Raw genomic sequence first — 17,612 nt, 5'->3', positions numbered from 1 at the left:
TTCTGGTGATACGAATTTTGGATGATACGAATATTTTTGGTGGTCCCGTGAGATTCGTATCACCGAGGTTTCACTTACTAAGGAGAGCATGGAGGAAGGAATACTAAGGAGAGGCCCTATCGTATTTCAATGCATTGCGAAAAGTGTGGCGGAGGTGACGTCAGATTTAAGGGGCAAACAAACCGGTATGGGGCAAACAAAACAGCAGACGCCCCGCGGCGTGCTCTCCGCGGTGAATAGCTTCTGCGCAGATTTGTAGTCCCGGCGTAAACTTAGCGCGTATTGTGCGGTTCGCACGCAGTAAAATGTTGCAAGCAGACGTTTACCACTGCAGGCTGTTCGTGCGTGGCAGGCCCGAGCGCTGCGTGCTGAAATTCTTCGTGGAGCGTTTTTGTGCAACGGTACAGAATACCGGTACGTGCCGTGATCAAAAACGTTCAGCCCCTGCATCATCGTATTCGAACTCACCTAGCAGTGACTTACGCGTTCTGCTGGGCGTTAAGCCTTCCCTTTCTCGTAGCCCGATTTCCCGATCTGTCGCCGGATTAGCGGTTCTTTGTTCGTGTATATGGAGTGAGCGTAGTAGCTATTCGGCGCAACGCCAACCTATAGTTGACGTAACTTCACGTCGAAACGAGGACACCGCTGTATTCTATACGCGATCGTGCACGTAAAGTTTGTAATTCCAGTACGCACACAACAACAAGCACGCAGCGAGCGCACACCGCACAATACATACATCACGTAGTCCGATAACAACAACATAAGTTTATTGCCCTTTCGTTGAACGACACAGCCTCTGGAAACGTACGATGCCTTCGGCGCATGCAGAGCTGGGCAGTATCGCGATACAAGAGTATCGCGATAGTATTTCAGAGATACTTTTGAGTATCTGTATTTCTGTATCGAGATACATTTGAAAAATGTATTTGTATCTCAGTAGTGAAATACATTTACGATGTATCGCCTGTATCGCGATACTATGCAGGACACGGGTATCTCGTTACATTGTTTTTTTGTGTCGGAAATGAGTTGATGCGTGTTTCCAATGGGGGAATGACATGTTTTTTTTTTTTCTTTTTTGTGCCAAGACAAGCAAAGGCGCGCCGCCGGTCGCCAACAGATAGGCCGGCGATGGTTTCCCCTCAAGCACAGAATGGTCCATGTGATAAAGCGCGCGACGCCGCAGACGGTAGAATCGCGGGGGCAGTGTTGTCGGCCTCTGCCGACGAAAGTCGCTGTGTCTCAAGGTCAGTGCAGCACGCCTAATTTTTTTAGGGTGACAAGCCATTACTTCGCGACCCCCCGCGCGGATACCGCCTTGGAACAGGCTTTGCAATGCTTCGCGTGCGTTCAGTTCTCAGAGCGGCGGTACTTCCAAAAGCAGTTCCCGTAGGCGCGGCGGAAGTGACTAGAAGATGGATCTCTTTGACGCGCTTTCAGCCACCTCTCCAATGTCAGGGTGCGTTCCTAATTGATTACATGCGTGAAACGGTCTTTTGTGGTAGCTGGCCCCCCAACCACTGGAGCCGACTTCGCCTGTTGCGGCTTTCTGAAATGGGTGCTGGTAGCGTCGGTGGTGGTGACAGCTTCATTGAAGCCGACAGGGTCAGACGGCTGAGGATTCCGAATATGGGGACCGACTTGGGATTCTGAACAGTCAGAACAACCCAAGTGAGGGCGGAAGTGTTTCGGTATCTAGCTGACCCGAGAAGAGATATCGCCACGCTGCAGGGCAATCCGGCTATGAAGGCGGTATTTATTCACTATAACACGAATTTGTGCTCGCCTTCAGCGGTAGACAGACTTTTTTTTCTTTCGTGAGTCTTGTGTTCAGGCTGAACCGACGCTGTTAGAAGACAGCCTATTTGAGAAGCCTATACAGCAACCTTCTCAGCAAAGCAGATCTTCAAAATAAATGTGTGCTTTTTCTCAATTCACTGGTGTTCATTAGTGATTCGAGTGATTTGCTTAAAGTGTGCTATTTCTAGCATAGCTTAGTTTGTACGCCAAGTATGTCGATTTCGGTGTCCAATCCTTGGTACTGTTGCTGTGAAATAGTGTATTTTTATTGCAATTGATACTTGTAATTATGTCCAGGGTTAAAAAACAGCGCAAGAAGACGCGGACAAGAAAGAACACAGGACTATAGCGCTGACTGCCAACTGATGGTTTATCGTAAAAACGCGCGACATATACACAGATACAGAAAAAATGGGGAAGGGAAACATAAGAGAGCTTCTAGCGGCGCATGCGTCCAGTGGCACGTTGTCGTTTAGTCATAGGTGATTAGTTACGGAGATAACAACACTCCTTGTCTGTTAGATTAATAGACGGCTTGCTTACACATGCTTCATCTTTACATTTAATTGCGAAAGCCTCGTAGACTTCACGTGCTGTCTGGTCCTTGTATGTGCGCAGCACACGGGTCTCCTTAAAACGAGGTTGGCAACCACACTTAGCACAGTGAATGGCCAAATTGCTGCCGCTTCTTGCCTTGAGGTTGTTGGCGTGTTCGCGCAGACGGTCGTTCAGGCAACGGCCCGTCTGCCCGATATAGGCACCCCCACACGAGGTCGGGATCTCGTACGGGATCCCGTACGGAGTCGTACGGTTTCAAAACACCATAGGTACCAGCGCCTCCAGGTTCGAAGAGTTGCTGGTGCTGTACCTCCGCTCCACAGCAGTTGAACACAATGGACAAATGTACGTACAGAAGAATGGCGTTTGCATCGGCTCGCGCATCGCACCTGTGTTGAGCGATCTGCTTAGCACATTATGATGGGATCCTCGATGAGAAGCTTCAGTCCGCCGGCTGGGTCCAGATCTTCCGGTATGTCGATGATTACCTGGTTTTATTCCGGGTCCAACCAGAGGAGACCTCCTGTGAAGTGGAAAGAATACTTGGCATGTTCCGGTCCTGTTTTCCAGGCCTTACCTTCACCCGAGAGCTGCCTGTTGAAGGCAAGATTCGCTTCCTTGACATGGAAATCTACCTCGGCCTAAACCACACCTGCTGGTCTTACGCACCACGATCAAAGAAGCTCCTCCTGCCGTTTACATCGAATCACTCAAAGATTGTGAAACCGGCCATCGCTTGTGGAGCCCTGAGAAATGCCCTCGTTCGCTCCTGTCACCACTCGATCGCAAGCAGCTATGGGTCGCAAGTTCAGAGGCTAAAGGAGAGTGGCTACCCGGAGAGCCTGCTGATTTCCTTGACTGCAGCTCTTTTGCGAGAAGTGAGGTCAACGAGGGAACGCATCCGGCCGACCCTTCAGAAGTCTAAGACTGGTTATCCCGTATGTACACAGTATGTCCCACCGCATCAAGAAGGCCGCTGGGCGAGCGGGGGTCCATGTAGTATTGTCGGCCCCCAACAAACTGAGCTCCCTTTGCAAGAAGGTGAATGAGAACAAGCAAGTCAGCAAGGGTTGTGTAAAAAAGCACGCAACTAACTATGTCCCTTGCAGGTGTGAAGTAGTGTACGAGATCCCGACCTCGTGTGGGGGTGCCTATATCGGGCAGACGGGCCGTTGCCTGAACGACCGTCTGCGCGAACACGCCAACAACCTCAAGGCAAGAAGCGGCAGCAATTTGGCCATTCGCTGTGCTAAGTGTGGCTGCCAACCTCGTTTTAAGGAGACCCGTGTGCTGCGCACATACAAGGACCAGACAGCACGTGAAGTCTACGAGGCTTTCGCAATGAAATGTAAACATGAAGCATGTGTAAGCGAGCCGTCTATTAATCTAACAGACAAGGAGTGTTGCTATCTCCGTAACTAATCACCTATGACTAAACGACAATGTGCCGCTGGACGCATGCGCCGCTAGAAGCTCTCTTATGTTTCCCTTCCCCATTTTTTCTGTATCTGTGTATATGTTGCGCGCTTTAACAATAAACCATCAGTTGGCAGTCAGCGCTAGTCCTGTGTTCTTTCTTGTCCGCGTTTTCTTGCGCTGTTTTTAAAGACGATAGTCTTTCTTGGGGAACGTAAACGCAGAAATTTTGGTCTGTCTTTCTGTTTGTCGGCACGTCCCTCGATTCAGCCACTCGGCCAACGTTGAACCACTTGCCCAAGGGCGAACCATCGTGAACGGCTGACTAGGTTCATACTTGTGTACATTGTTGATCAAAAAGCAAATATTACGCATATCTGAGGCGCAACATCACTAGGTAAGTATTAGGCGGTGTGTTCCTTTAACAGAAAATACATAGATACGCAATTTTAAAGACCTTGATGGTATGCGTTTAACGTTGAGACAGTAACGCGTTTATTAAAAGATTGCCACAGCTGAAGCGATCAGCGGTCCAAGCCGAGCAAGCGCGAGCGCCAACAACAACCGTCTTCGTCTTCTTCTTTCGCAGGCGTTCTTGTCTGCGCCCTACCATGTTACAAATCACTCCCCCGCGGAAAAGGAGCCATCCTGGCGACCTAAGGATAGGTACAACTGGTGGGTCATAATGCGGCTTCAGTCGATCGACGTGAACAGTCTCGCGGCCGCGACGACGGCGGTCCGTAGATGATTGAACAGGCTCAATCATATAGTTAACTGGAGATGCTTGACGTAGGACGCGGTAGGGGCATTCGTACTTAGGCAGTAGCTTTGTGGAAAGGCCAGGAGCGGAGGAGGGAACGCGAAGCCACACCAACGTTCCAGGCGAATACGACTGAGGAGGCAGGTTTTCGTCGTGACGGTCCTTCTGGCCCTACTCGCCCTACAATGTTACAACCCTAGTTTCTTAAGGTGCGCTGAAAATGCGACTGCGCTGAAACTTGTCTTCCTCGGTGCCCTCTGCACAAGCTCATGTTGTGTTTCGGTCTCGGTTCAGTATTGCATTGTACGAATGACAGGGGGCGCCGCTCTGGCATTCCTGTTTTACCCAGGCGACGTGTAAGAGAGTTTGTGGAGAGTACTCGTTGAGTGCGGACGTTTCTTCTCCTTCGGCGCATCGCGCCAAACAGCGTGTTCGGGCTGGCCGGCGTCCCCACCTGTCGCGTTGGTCACCGCCGGTCTTCGCCTGCCGCTGCGCCGGGACTACCAGCCCGCAACACAGCACTCGTGTTTCCCGACGTATTGCCAGATGGCGTCCATATCTCACGCAGCGCCTCTTCTATCGTCTTTAGACGACATTTGCAGCGAAGCACGCAGATACGCGGCCAATTTTTAACCATGGATTCTTACCAACTGGCTCGCATTCACTCGCTTTTAAATGTAATTATGTCATTATTACTAATTATGTACTTTGTCCGCCTCCCTCCCCTGCAATGTCTTAATGGCGCTGAGGGTACTGTAATAAATAAATAAATGAAATGAACGTTTCGATGCGCTGTAACTTTAATTACAACTATATGCTGCACTAATAAGTGTCTTTGCCTAGTATGAGCATCCTTGAAATAAAAAAAAGTATTCCGGTATCTGTATCGCTGTAACTGTATTCCGGAATACCTTTTCGTCTTATTGCAAAAGTATCTCCGAAATATCCCGTTACGTTAAAGGGAAATGTATCTCAGTATCTGTATTTTAGACTTCCAGTCCGTGTATTTCGATATCTGTATGCCGGAATACTTTTCTGAGTATCTCTGCCCAGCACTGGGCGCATGTTATGTACGGCGCGTCAGACGCCAAAAACAAAAGTTCACGTGTGTTCTGAGTTGACACAATGAGTAAGAAGCAACAGAGCGCACAACGGAGAGCTTGGCATGCAAATACCATGCATTAGTGATCAGCAATGAAGCGAACGAGTACGTACACATGAAAAGTGACACCCGGTACTTTCCGCATTGCACGCGATTTGCACCGGGGATACGCAACCATACGCAACAGCTGGGCATTGCGTAGCTTTTCTAAAGAACACACACAAGGAGCAGCATGCGTGAATCGACTGCGCCGCGGTGCCGCTTTCACGGCGCAAAAAAAAAGGCTCGAATCGCGCATGCGCTTGCAAACGACACGGCGGAAATCGCGAAATGTTTCGAGGCTCCTTCGCTAGGAGGCGATGCGGGTGTTTGCGATGTTGAGGCTTCACGAATGTGACGTCAGGGCCTCTCCTTATTTTTCCTACATCCATGAAGGAGAGGCCCTGACGCATTAGCGCACCCAGGATTTCTCTCGGGGGGGGGGGGGGGGGGGGTTCTGAGAAGGCTACAGGAATGCGGGGGGGGGGGGCAGGCGCATTGCATAATACGCCATTTCGATGCTGGAGGAATGCAACGACAAATAAAATACGATACCAATTTATAATAATAATAATAATAATGGAATAATAATAATAATAATAATAATAATAATAATAATATCAAATGTTATATGATGATGATGATGATCTTTCAGTGTTTTACAGCAAGATCTTGAAAAAACTTGAGAGGGCCAAGAAACAGTTCAGTGAAGCAGTGCACGTAGAAAATAAACGGCAAATTGAATAAGCCAACGCGTAATATAGTTCCAACAAAGATGTCTGGGAAATACTTGTTATTGCAAATTTTTCAGCTCCAGGTAGTGATAAGGGTGCTGACGTGCCGGCCGGCTGGCGGTCGCGCAATGCTACTTAAAAAAATTATGTGGTAGCGCAAACAAATGGGACGCAAAAAAGGCACACGAGGACACGCGGCGCCTTGTGCCTTTCTTGTGTCCCATTTATTGCGTCTTGTGCCCGATTACCACAGTAATCAGGAAATGTCACACAAACAAGCCCCATTGGCAATTTTAGCAGTTAAAGAACTCTGCAACTGAGAATCTTGTGCATAATGAGAGCAGAACATCCTATATTATACTTCCTTCGAGCCTCGCCAAACTACAAATCTGAAAGTGCATCGTAAATATTGATTGTAAACTTTGTGGCATTGATTATAAACAGTATGTACAGCTCAATGCATCACACATATAGCACAATTCTCAGCTCACGGATAAACTGCATTGTAGCCACGCTTACCGATTTGCCATGTCATTCGGGTGCACAGGTTCGGCGACTGAAGTATCCTCAGCGATAAGTGAATGGTCGATTGACGCATCTGAAGGCGATAAGTGCTGAGTCATCGCTTCCTTTCTGGCCGCAATTGGGTATTCCGGTGTTCTTGCTGCGTCTCTTGAATTCGAACATGGAATCTTTGTCGGGAAGTAGGTGAGGATCGTGTTCGACTGGCGTTTGTGGTAGCGTGGTGTGGTAGCTCACTGTCGACGCAGACTCGCGCAGCAGACACAGAAGCAAGTTCTAGCAAGCGAACTGAACGTGTGCATGGGGGCACATCAAACTTCGTAGCTTCCGTCCGATGTACCGCATACAAAAAAGAAGTAGTAAAAATAGAGAGGACGAGAGTTCTCTACTGGAAAAAAAAGAAAGAAAACGTGGCACCCCAATATACCTCTCGCACTTTCCAAACCCCTTTTTTCCTGTCGAACGAGCCGCGTACGAGGTCTCCTTTCTTCTCGCCGCTCCAATGCACCTCGTGCGTCCGCTGTCAACAAAGTTTAGAAAATATGCACGACCACCCTGCTGGCGACACCCTTTGCCTGCAGAAAACGCACGCTCCGAAGAAAACAGAAAACACTTGCTTTCGAAGCCCCGCCGACGCCCTCTTATCCTTGGAACTTTGAGCGAGCATTGTCCCTACTTTTCGGAATCCATACGGTTTCTTCTTGAGCGTTCGAGGGAGGGATGAAGAGCGTTTCTTTTTCTTGTTCGGCGGGTATGAAAGGGTGAGTCAGGCGGCGGCGGTGATCTTCGGCAAAGAACAGAGGAGTGCAAGGGATTGACCAGCGGGAATGAGTTGAAGAGTAAAAGGGGGTGGGGAGCTCCTTTGGCGTGTGGATGTGTCGAGTTAGATGAGATACAGGGAAAGGGGGATACTTGGAGTGCCGGACTGTGCGAGGCTGTACGCAGACATCTTTTTCTTTTTTCTTGCGATCTGCGCAGGGAAAAGCGATGGTGCTACGTGTAGGTTGCCTTGAAAATGGTTCACAAATGGGGTTGTTTGAATCTGCCATCATTCATTTCCGGTAATTGGCTTCAGCTGCGAGGAATTGGCGACGTCTTTCCTGTCTTTCTCAGTTCCGCTGGTGCAGCTGGCGTCGCAGCCAGTACAAGTAGTTTTGTTGAAGATGTCTTGGGTACGCTCTTCCGGTGGCCGGTCTTTGGGAGAAGGCAGAGAACGCGCTATTGTGTTCGTAATGCTGACAACATTTTCACGAACCGCCCGTTCCCATCGTCGGCTGCGGGCCACACGCTCGGAGGGGTCGGGCGTCAAAAAGACCCTTTTTTTCCCTTCTTTTTTTCGGCAGCCTAGTACGCCGGCGGCTTTTCGAACATGTGGCTTCGTTTTGAAGTCGCGCGCCGCCCGCGGAAACGGGCGATGCTTTCGCTGGGGCCAGGGATAGCGCAGAGTGATGTATTTCTGTCGTGATGTTGAATGGGGGAGGCCTGTTGCTGGATTTCTCAGCTTGCGTCGTTGTGTTTTTGGAAGCGAAATGCTTTCCGAATAAAAGAGTTTGGGTAGCCGTTCTTGGCGAGTTTCCTGAATATATCGTGTTTTTCTTGTTTTTCTTTCTTCAAGTTCTGAGCTGCAGTGCGTTCCGGCTCTTCGCATTAATATCTTTACTGCTGATGTATTGCGGATTTTCGGGAGGTATGAAGTGAACTGAAGATATCGACTTGTGTAGGTGTGTTCGCACAGTTTTATTTTCAAGTTACAAGAGCATCCAAAAACGACAGGGAGTCTTCTGTTTCAAGGGTGAACTGAATACTGGTTCGATAAGTGTAGATGAGAGAATAATTGTGACTTATGATCTCTTGACGCTCGAATGACAGTCGTTGAGACGTATCTGTGAAAGATTTTTGACTGCGGCTGCAATGAATTAAGAGCATTGTTCCTCGATGAGTTTCATTGTTATATTTGCCATGGCGACATACATGGGCACAGGGTTCCAAATAGTGAAACGTTTGTGAGAAAGTTTGCATATTTAGCAAACAATGCATTGTGACAAGGCAAGAAAAAGAAGATTCGCACCATATGTCTCTGGAAGGGCCCGAGTGCTTCAAATGCTTTTATCTTTTTTTTAAATGCGAAGCATTTCTTAGCGAACTTCTGCGACTGAGCGTATCTATCTATCTATCTATCTATCTATCTATCTATCTATCTATCTATCTATCTATCTATCTATCTATCTATCTATCTATCTATCTATCTATCTATCTATCTATCTATCTAGCCGCCTACGACTTTGTGCTCTCCTGGTCGCTTGGTTAATCGAATGTACACCAAAGTAGGTATGGCGTAACATGACTGTATGACGAACATAAATGACAAGTCCTAACATGAAAATCATGACACGCCTGTCATGTACAGCATGATTTACATGCCACGCTCATGGTGCGCTGGCGGCCGTTTCGCTAGCTTGATATACACCAAAATTGGTATCTTGCGACGTGACTGTGTGACGAGCATAAATAACACGAGGTTATATGAAAATCATGACACGCATGTCATGTACAGCATGACTTACGTGCCACGCTCATGGTGCGCTGGCAGCCGTTTCGCTGGCTTGATCTACCCCAAAATTGGTATTGCGTGACGTGACTGTGTGACGACCATAAATAACACACGAGATAACATGAAAATCATGACACGCATGTCATGTACAGCATGACTTACGTGCCACGCTCATGGGGCGCTGGCGGCCGTTTAGCTAGCTTGATCTACCCCGAAATTAGTACTGCGCGTCATGACTGTGTGACGAACATAAAAACGCGAGTTAGCATGAAAATCATGACACGCATGTCATGTACAGCATGACTTACGTGCCACGCTCATGGGGCGCTGGCGGTCGCTTCGCTGGCTTCATCTACGCCGAAATTGGTATTGCGCGACGTGACTGTGTGACGAACATAAATAACACGAGTTAACACGAAAATCATGACACGCATGTCATGTACAGCATGACTTACGTGCCACGCTCATGGGGCGCTGGCGGCCGTTTCGCTAGCTTGATATACACCAAAATTGGTATCTTGCGACGTGACCGTGTAACGAACATAAATAACACGAGTTAACATGAAAATCATGACACGCATGTCATGTACAGCATGACTTACGTGTCACGCTCATGGGGCGCGGGCGGCCGTTTCGCTAGCTTGATCTACCCCGAAACTGGTATTGCGCGACGTGACTGTGTGGCGAACATAAATAACACGAGTTAACACGAAAATCATGACACGCATGTCATGTACAGCATGACTTACGTGCCACGCTCATGGGGCGCTGGCGGCCGTTTCGCTAGCTTGATATACACCAAAATTGGTATCTTGCGACGTGACCGTGTAACGAACATAAATAACACGAGTTAACTTGAAAATCGTGACACGCATGTCATGTATAGCATGACTTACGTGCCACGCTCATGGGGCGCTGGCGGCCGTTTCGCTAGCTTGATCTACCCCGAAACTGGTATTGCGCGACGTGACTGTGTGACGAGCATAAATAACACGAGTTAACACGAAAATCATGACACGCATGTCATGTACAGCATGACTTACGTGTCACGCTCATGGGGCGCTGGCGGCCGTTTCGCTAGCTTGATCTACCCCGAAGTTGGTATTGCGCGACGTTACTGTGTGACGAACATAAATAATAGGAGTTAACATGAAAACCATGACACGCATTTTGCTAAACGACATACAAGACGATGTATGCAGCTCTTTGCTGGCTGCTTCGCATTACATCGATTCCCACAATGCGTGGGATCTGCCGGCTTTTTTCGTTTTGGGGAATCAATAGTTACCTTGATTCGGTCCTGCCAATTTGAATTACGTTAGACCCCCTTTGCACGTAAAAAGTGAAGCTAATTGGTAAGACCGTAAATATAAAGGGCATTTTAGCGGTGACACGTGGCTATATACTTTAGAGCTTGCCGTCGAATGAGTGCCTTCATTCTCATTTTGTGTTTTGTAGAGCCCATCTATGATGAAAAAAGAATGTTTGTCGGCAAGGAGAGAGTATACATTATTGCCTATTTAAAGGAAAACAAAGGTGCTCCATGACGGACATAATTCGTGTTCATTATAATATGAACGATTTAAGAAAAATTAACGAGAACGCCACCTTCATCGCAACAGGAAATGTTCATCACGCTTAAGCGAGTTTCGTTTCCATAGCGAGTAAGGCCATGGAATGTACATTAAAGCGCTTGTTATTTCTAAAAAATTAGTTTTATGTCGTAGAATTTGAAAGAAGTTGCACATTCAAGGCAAAACCAGCATATATTTATTGCGCAACTTCGTCATCGTGCCATTATGTCACTAAATCAAGCCATGTGAGGCCGACAATTTAATGGTATTTAGGCACTTGATATCTTAATCTCTAATTGCATTAGAAGCGTCCCAGTGAACCTGGTATAATTTGCGTGTGTGCAGGTAAGTGCATTAGATTTGCCCATGTGAACTGGATAATAAGTTATAAACGGCCAACAGTGCGAACTCTTGTTCTGGACAAACATGTATGTAGCACTGCGTACACAGCTGGCTGAGCTGATATACACAATACTTTTTGATGTCACATGCACTGTACTGCCCCTTTTAGACTTCCTCCCAGAATCAAATAAATGAAGAAAAAAAACAATAGCTTGTTTCGAAGATTCCGAAATATCTCCTTGCTCTATTGCAGTAATCAGAGGGGGCAAGAAAAGAAGAGGGGTCAAACTGACGACCCGTGAAAGCATCTTTCCTTTCGTACAAAGCTGCTTCACTGGAAGTGAACGCAGAGCCACAGAGCACGCAGTTTGCGCTCTTTCAGTTTAGGAGTAGATGAGTGAATACAACACATTTCTGGAGTCATCATCATCATCATCAGCCTGTCTACGCCCACTGCAGGGCAAAGGCCTCTCCCATGTTCCGCCAATCAACCCGGTCCTGTGCTTTCTGCTGCCACGTAATACCTGCAAACTTCTTAATCTCATCTACCCACCTAATTTTCTGTCATCCCCTCACGCGTTTGCCATCTCTTGGAATCCAGTCAGTTACCCTTAATGACCACCGGTTATCCTGCCGACGTGCTACGTGCCCGGCCCATATCCATTTCTTCTTCTTGATTTCAACTATGATGTCATTAACCCCCGTTTGTTCCCTGACCCACTCTGCTCTCTTCCTGTCTCTTAAGGTTACACCTATCATTTTCCTTTCCATCGCTCGCTGCGTCGTCCTCAATTTAAGTTGAACCCTCTTTGTAAGTCTCCAGGTTTCTGCTCCGTAGGTAAGTACCGGTAAGATGCAGCTGTTATATACCTTCCTCTTGAGGGATAGTGGTAGATTACCATTCATGATTTGATAATGCTTGCCGAATGAGCCCCAACCCATCCTTATTCTTCTAGTTATTTCACTCTCATGGTTCGGCTCCGCGGTTACTACCTGTCCTAAGTAGACGTACTCCTTTACGACTTCCAGTGTCTCGCCACCTATCGCAAAGCGCTGTTCTCTACCAAGATTGTTCCACATTACTTTAGTTTTATGCATATTAATTTTCAGACCTACTCTTCTACTTTCCGTATCCAGTTCAGTAATCATGAGCTGCAACTCGTCTAAATGAGAGAAAATCGACCTCAGACTACCTCTTCAATTGAAACGACAATGTCAACAAGGGCCTTGAACGTGTACGTTGGATTCTCGGTGACAATGACCGTGAAGCAGCTACAAGGTGTGGGGGTGTGGGTCAGGTCGGCCTCAGGGGGGGGGTTACAACCCCCCCCCCCCCCGTCAGTGCGCCACTGCCCTGACATCACATTCGTGAAGCCTCTATATCGCAAACACCCGCATCGCCTCCTAGCGAAGGAGGAGCGAAACCGTTCGCGATTTCCGTTGCGTCGTTTGCAAGCGCATGCGCGCATCGCGAAACTTTGCAGCCTTTTTTTTCTTTGTTTTTCGCCGTGCAAGCGGTGTAGTCGATTCACGCATGCTGCTCTCTCTGTGTGTTCTTTAGGAAAGCTACGCAATGCCCAGCTGTTGCGTATACCCGGTGCAAATCGCGTGCACTGCGGACAGTACCGGGTGCCACTTTTCATGTGTACGTATACGTTCGCTTCATTGCTGATCACTAGGGCATGGTATTTGCGTGCGAAGCTCTCGGATGTGCGCTCTGTTGCTTGTTACTCATTCTGTCAACACAGAACTCGTGGCGTCTGACGCGCCGTACATACCATGCGCTGAAGGCATCATACGTTTTAGAGGCTGTGTCGTTCAACGAAAGGGCAATAAACTTTTGTTGTTATTGTCGGACTACGTGATGTATGTATTGTTCGGTGTGTGCTCGCTGCGTGCTTGTGTTGTGTGCGCACTGGAATTACAAACTTTACGTGCACGATCGCGTATACAATACAGCGGTGTCCTCTTTTCGACGTGAAGTTACGTCAACTATAGGTTGGCGTTGCGCCGAATAGCTACTGCGCTGACTCCATATACACGAGCAAAGTACCGCTAATCGGGCAATAGGTCGGGAAATCTGGCTACGAGAAAGGAAAAGAAAGATCTAACGTCCAGCAGAACGCGTAAGTCACTGCTAGGTGAGTTCGCGTACGGTGATGGAGGGGCTGAATGTTTTTGATTACGGCACGTACCGGTACTTTCTGTACTGTTGCACAAAAACACTCCACGAAGAATTTCAGCACGCAGCGCTCGGGCCTGCCACGCACGAACAGCCTGGTAAACGTCTGCTTGCAACGTTTTACTACGTGCGAACCGCAGAATACGCGCTAAGTTTACGCCGGGACTACAAATCTGCGCAGACGCGAACCATGGTCTATTCAAATAGGTCGCGAAGCTTCGGGCGAAAAACGGTTCAGAACTTATTGCCAACGACACCAGCAAGGGGAGTTATGGGTGCTGCGATTGAAGCGCGGCTATGTTTGGAGGGAACAAACACTAATTGCGAAAAACCAAGTTTTATTCAAACGTAAAGCAATCTTTATGTTTTACAAATTACATTTATTTCCCGAACAATATTATGTAGGTGCAATGTGCCAAGAATGTACGACAGTGTTAAATTCTTACGAAAAACCTTTTTCTTAGCGCCCCCTGAAGAGAGGCGCACGTCATTGTCATTCAGTGCAGCCCTTGCGGTGCATGGAAAGACGCGCTCGTAAGTTCGTCTGCGGCGACACGCCCCCTCAGGTGTTCTGGTGTTTCGCACTTGTATGCGTTCTGTGTATTATTGTGGTGAGAATTTGATTTTGGTGTGCGCGAAGTTGCGAGGTGCGTTTCATCGTTGATGAACGTGTTGGCTACGGTGTTCAACGGACAACCGCACGAGGCGGCTAACATATCACGCCGAACGCTTTCCTCGGTACTCGCGGAAACGATGTGGTGTTCCAAGGATGCAATAGCAACAGGCGTACGCCTGGCGAGCCCTCTCTTCTAGATAAGACACCGGGGCAACGGCTCGGAGTAGTGTGGTTGCTGGATTTTCATGGATCAGTATTCCTGCTGCCCGGTTTCCTTCATGAACACGCGGTGCCTACTATATTTCCTGTTATCGGTGAGAAGATCGCTAAGTTGTCTGTCGCGCTACAATCACTACATTTCGCATGTCTTGATACGTTACACGTCAGGTTAATTTATCGGAACAAAAGACAAACACAGTGCACGTAGTGTACGCACTTTTTGTACTTATTATGACATTTGTTGCTCATTGTGCAGGGTGTGTTAAATTGCGTTATTGTGTTTAAAAGGACAGACTGGTGGGCTAGTTGGTATTGCATAATTGTGAACAGTAGCGCAAAAAATTCACACAGACGACGACAGAGCAAGACGGGACACAGCGCTAACTAACAACTCAGTGTTTTTTGCAGGTGATTGCATATATATGCACATGACACCGCGCGAAAGGAAAAGGAAAAGGGGCGAGGGGGGCGAAGGAACACACAAGGCAATCAACCAAGCATATCACACAAGCGGCTGACACGAGAAAAATATAGCATTTCCTTTTCTGATAGACGGATTGAAGGGCAGCTTACCGCGTCTCTATGTTTTATTTCTACCGCTTCAATATTTTCCCGCGTTAGTTGATCCGAATTTCTAGCTAATGACTGCGCTCTGTTGAATAGTGGCTTGCAACCACAACGCGCACAATGCGCAGCTAGGTGGCCCGACAAGGCGAGATTTCCCACATTGTCCCTATGTTCCCGCAGACGATCATTCATGCATCTGCCTGTCTGGCCCACATATTCTTTGCCGCACGTGAGCGGTATAGAATATACTATTCCCTCTACACAGGAGACAAACGGTTCGCGGTGCTTCTTGTTGCATCCGCGTGCCTTGCGCACACCCGCGTTCACTCTAGCGCACAAGCTCGACAGCTTCAAAGGAGCAGAGAGCGCAACATCAACACCTACACGCTTCGCAATTTTCATCAGATTGTGACTAATATTGTGAAGGTAGGGCAAGACAACAACCTTCTTTCTTTCATGCGTCACATGCTCAACGGTATTACAGTCAACTTCCTTGGCTTTTTCAGCATGCTACCTGCTACAGCGGTCAGCACATGCAACGGGTAACCCGCGTCTGACAACCGTGTAACTTGGTCACTAAAACTTTTGTGAATGAAGTGCGGGCAGGACTTCAGAAGGGCATTATTGAAACACAATTTGATGATACCCCGCTTGACCAGCTTCGAATGAGCAGATGAATATGGAAGGATGGGTTTTTTGCCTCTCGGCTCGTAACACCAACATGCCTGATTATTAACAAAGCTGAGGGTGAGATCTAAAAACCTGATAGATCAGTTAACTGGTGCTTCAAATGTCAAAACAAGAGGCCTGAGGCATTCATTAAAAACAGAGCGAACAGCACATGTCACGTCGGCAGGCAAACCAAGTCTAATAAAACCAGGTAGTCGTCTACATAGCGGAATATCCTTACTACGCCTAGTCCTACCATCCGAGAGCGCACTAACCGGTCCTTATGGGCCAGAAACAAATCACTTAAATAGGGCGCAATACAAGAGCCTATTGATACGCCAGTTCTTTGAATAAAGTTTGAGTCACCCCAAGAGGCGAACGTCGAAGAAAGATAAAACCTAAGAAGTTCTAAGAATTTCTCAGAAGCAAGACCTGCTTCGTTTTGGAACTTTACGACACCATGAGCATCAATGGCGGTTTCCACGCACTGGAGGAGTTCGTCTTGCGGAATCGAATAGTACAGATCCTTTATGTCTAACGAAAATGCTGTGAGGTTGCCGCTAGCGTTATCGTTTAAAAATTCGATGGCGTCATGTGAACTAGAAATCAGAAACGGATCATCGATAGCCAATATTTTCAGTTTTTGCTGGAGAAAACACGCGACAGATTTCTGCCAGCTACCGCTTTCAGAAACAATTACCCGGAATGGGCAGCCATCCTTATGGGTTTTGGCCGTAAAAAACATATTTAAACTAAGGCCTGTGCTTTTGTCCAGATCGCGACAGAGTGCATCTAAGTCAAGGCTTTTACACAACTTGCGTGCTTCTTTCTTCACCTTTGCTAGGCACACATCATCACGTTTTAGAAAAGAAGCGGTTATGGCATCTAGTGCCTTGGAATTGTAATCACCTTTTGTGAGAACCGTGAAGCCACCCTCTTTATCGGCTTGTAATAAAGACAAAGAGTTCTTCCTGAGGAAGTTCACTGTGGAATTGAGAGTGTACCTACTGACATTTGGAGTACACCGCGCGAGAACGTCCACACCCTCCGAGATACAACGTTCGACATCAGCTTCCGGGGCACAGTTGCCTACCCTTCTCACCAACGATAGAAGCTCCGGTGGCGACTTGCTTGGCTGTACGGCGAACTTGGGGCCATGGCTGAGGACCTTGCTTACTTGGTCTGGCAGACGGACGTCTCCCACCGTGTGGATGGAGTTCTGGCTGGTAGCGGTCTTCTTCGGAACGCAGGATCGCAGGGATTGCAAAGCCTGCCGCCACAAGGCTTCAGTGGAAGTGTGAAGAATTCGCAAGCATTCCAACCACTGTGCTCGTGCTCGGCTCGGGTGCGGGACCTGGTGCACACGAAGGAAGAGCGCCTCCTTGTAGACTCGAGCCTGTCGCTGGAACTCGGCTTTCAAAATCTTGCACAGCCTCCTGCCGTGGCCGAACGACGGGGCGAAACCACCAAAAAGCAGAATAACATCCTGTGGGAGGATACCTTTTCGGATGCAGAAAGACAGTGAGCGCGAGCGGCACGAGGCGACAGCAGCCAGTGAGATGAGGATACTTGGGTCGACGGCAAGACAGTTGAAAGAGCCCGACGATCTAGAGATGAAGTTTAAAAGGACAGACTGGTGGGCTAGTTGGTATTGCATAATTGTGAACAGTAGCGCGAAAAATTCACACAGACGACGACAGAGCAAGACGGGACACAGCGCTAACTAACAACTCAGTGTTTTTTGCAGGTGATTGCATATATATGCACATGACACCGCGCGAAAGGAAAAGGAAAAGGGGCGAGGGGGGCGAAGGAACACACAAGGCAATCAACCAAGCATATCACACAAGCGGCTGACACGACAAAAATAGCATTTCCTTTTCTGATAGACGGATTGAAGGGCAGCTTACCGCGTCTCTATGTTTTATTTCTACCGCTTCAATAATTTCCCGCGTTAG

At 48.0% G+C, this 17,612-nt stretch overlaps 1 pseudogene; it reads right to left on the bottom strand.

Moving 5' to 3' along the window:
- Window positions 1–2,768: 2,768 nt before the first annotated feature.
- Window positions 2,769–17,350, bottom strand: LOC125757051 (uncharacterized; annotated as a pseudogene).
- Window positions 17,351–17,612: the final 262 nt, after the last annotated feature.

The sequence above is a fragment of the Rhipicephalus sanguineus genome, chromosome 2 (genome assembly GCF_013339695.2).
Source record: "Rhipicephalus sanguineus isolate Rsan-2018 chromosome 2, BIME_Rsan_1.4, whole genome shotgun sequence".
Taxonomy (NCBI): domain Eukaryota; kingdom Metazoa; phylum Arthropoda; class Arachnida; order Ixodida; family Ixodidae; genus Rhipicephalus; species Rhipicephalus sanguineus.
The sequence above is the reverse complement of the archived record's forward strand: the minus strand, read 5'-3'. Positions and strand labels throughout refer to the sequence as shown.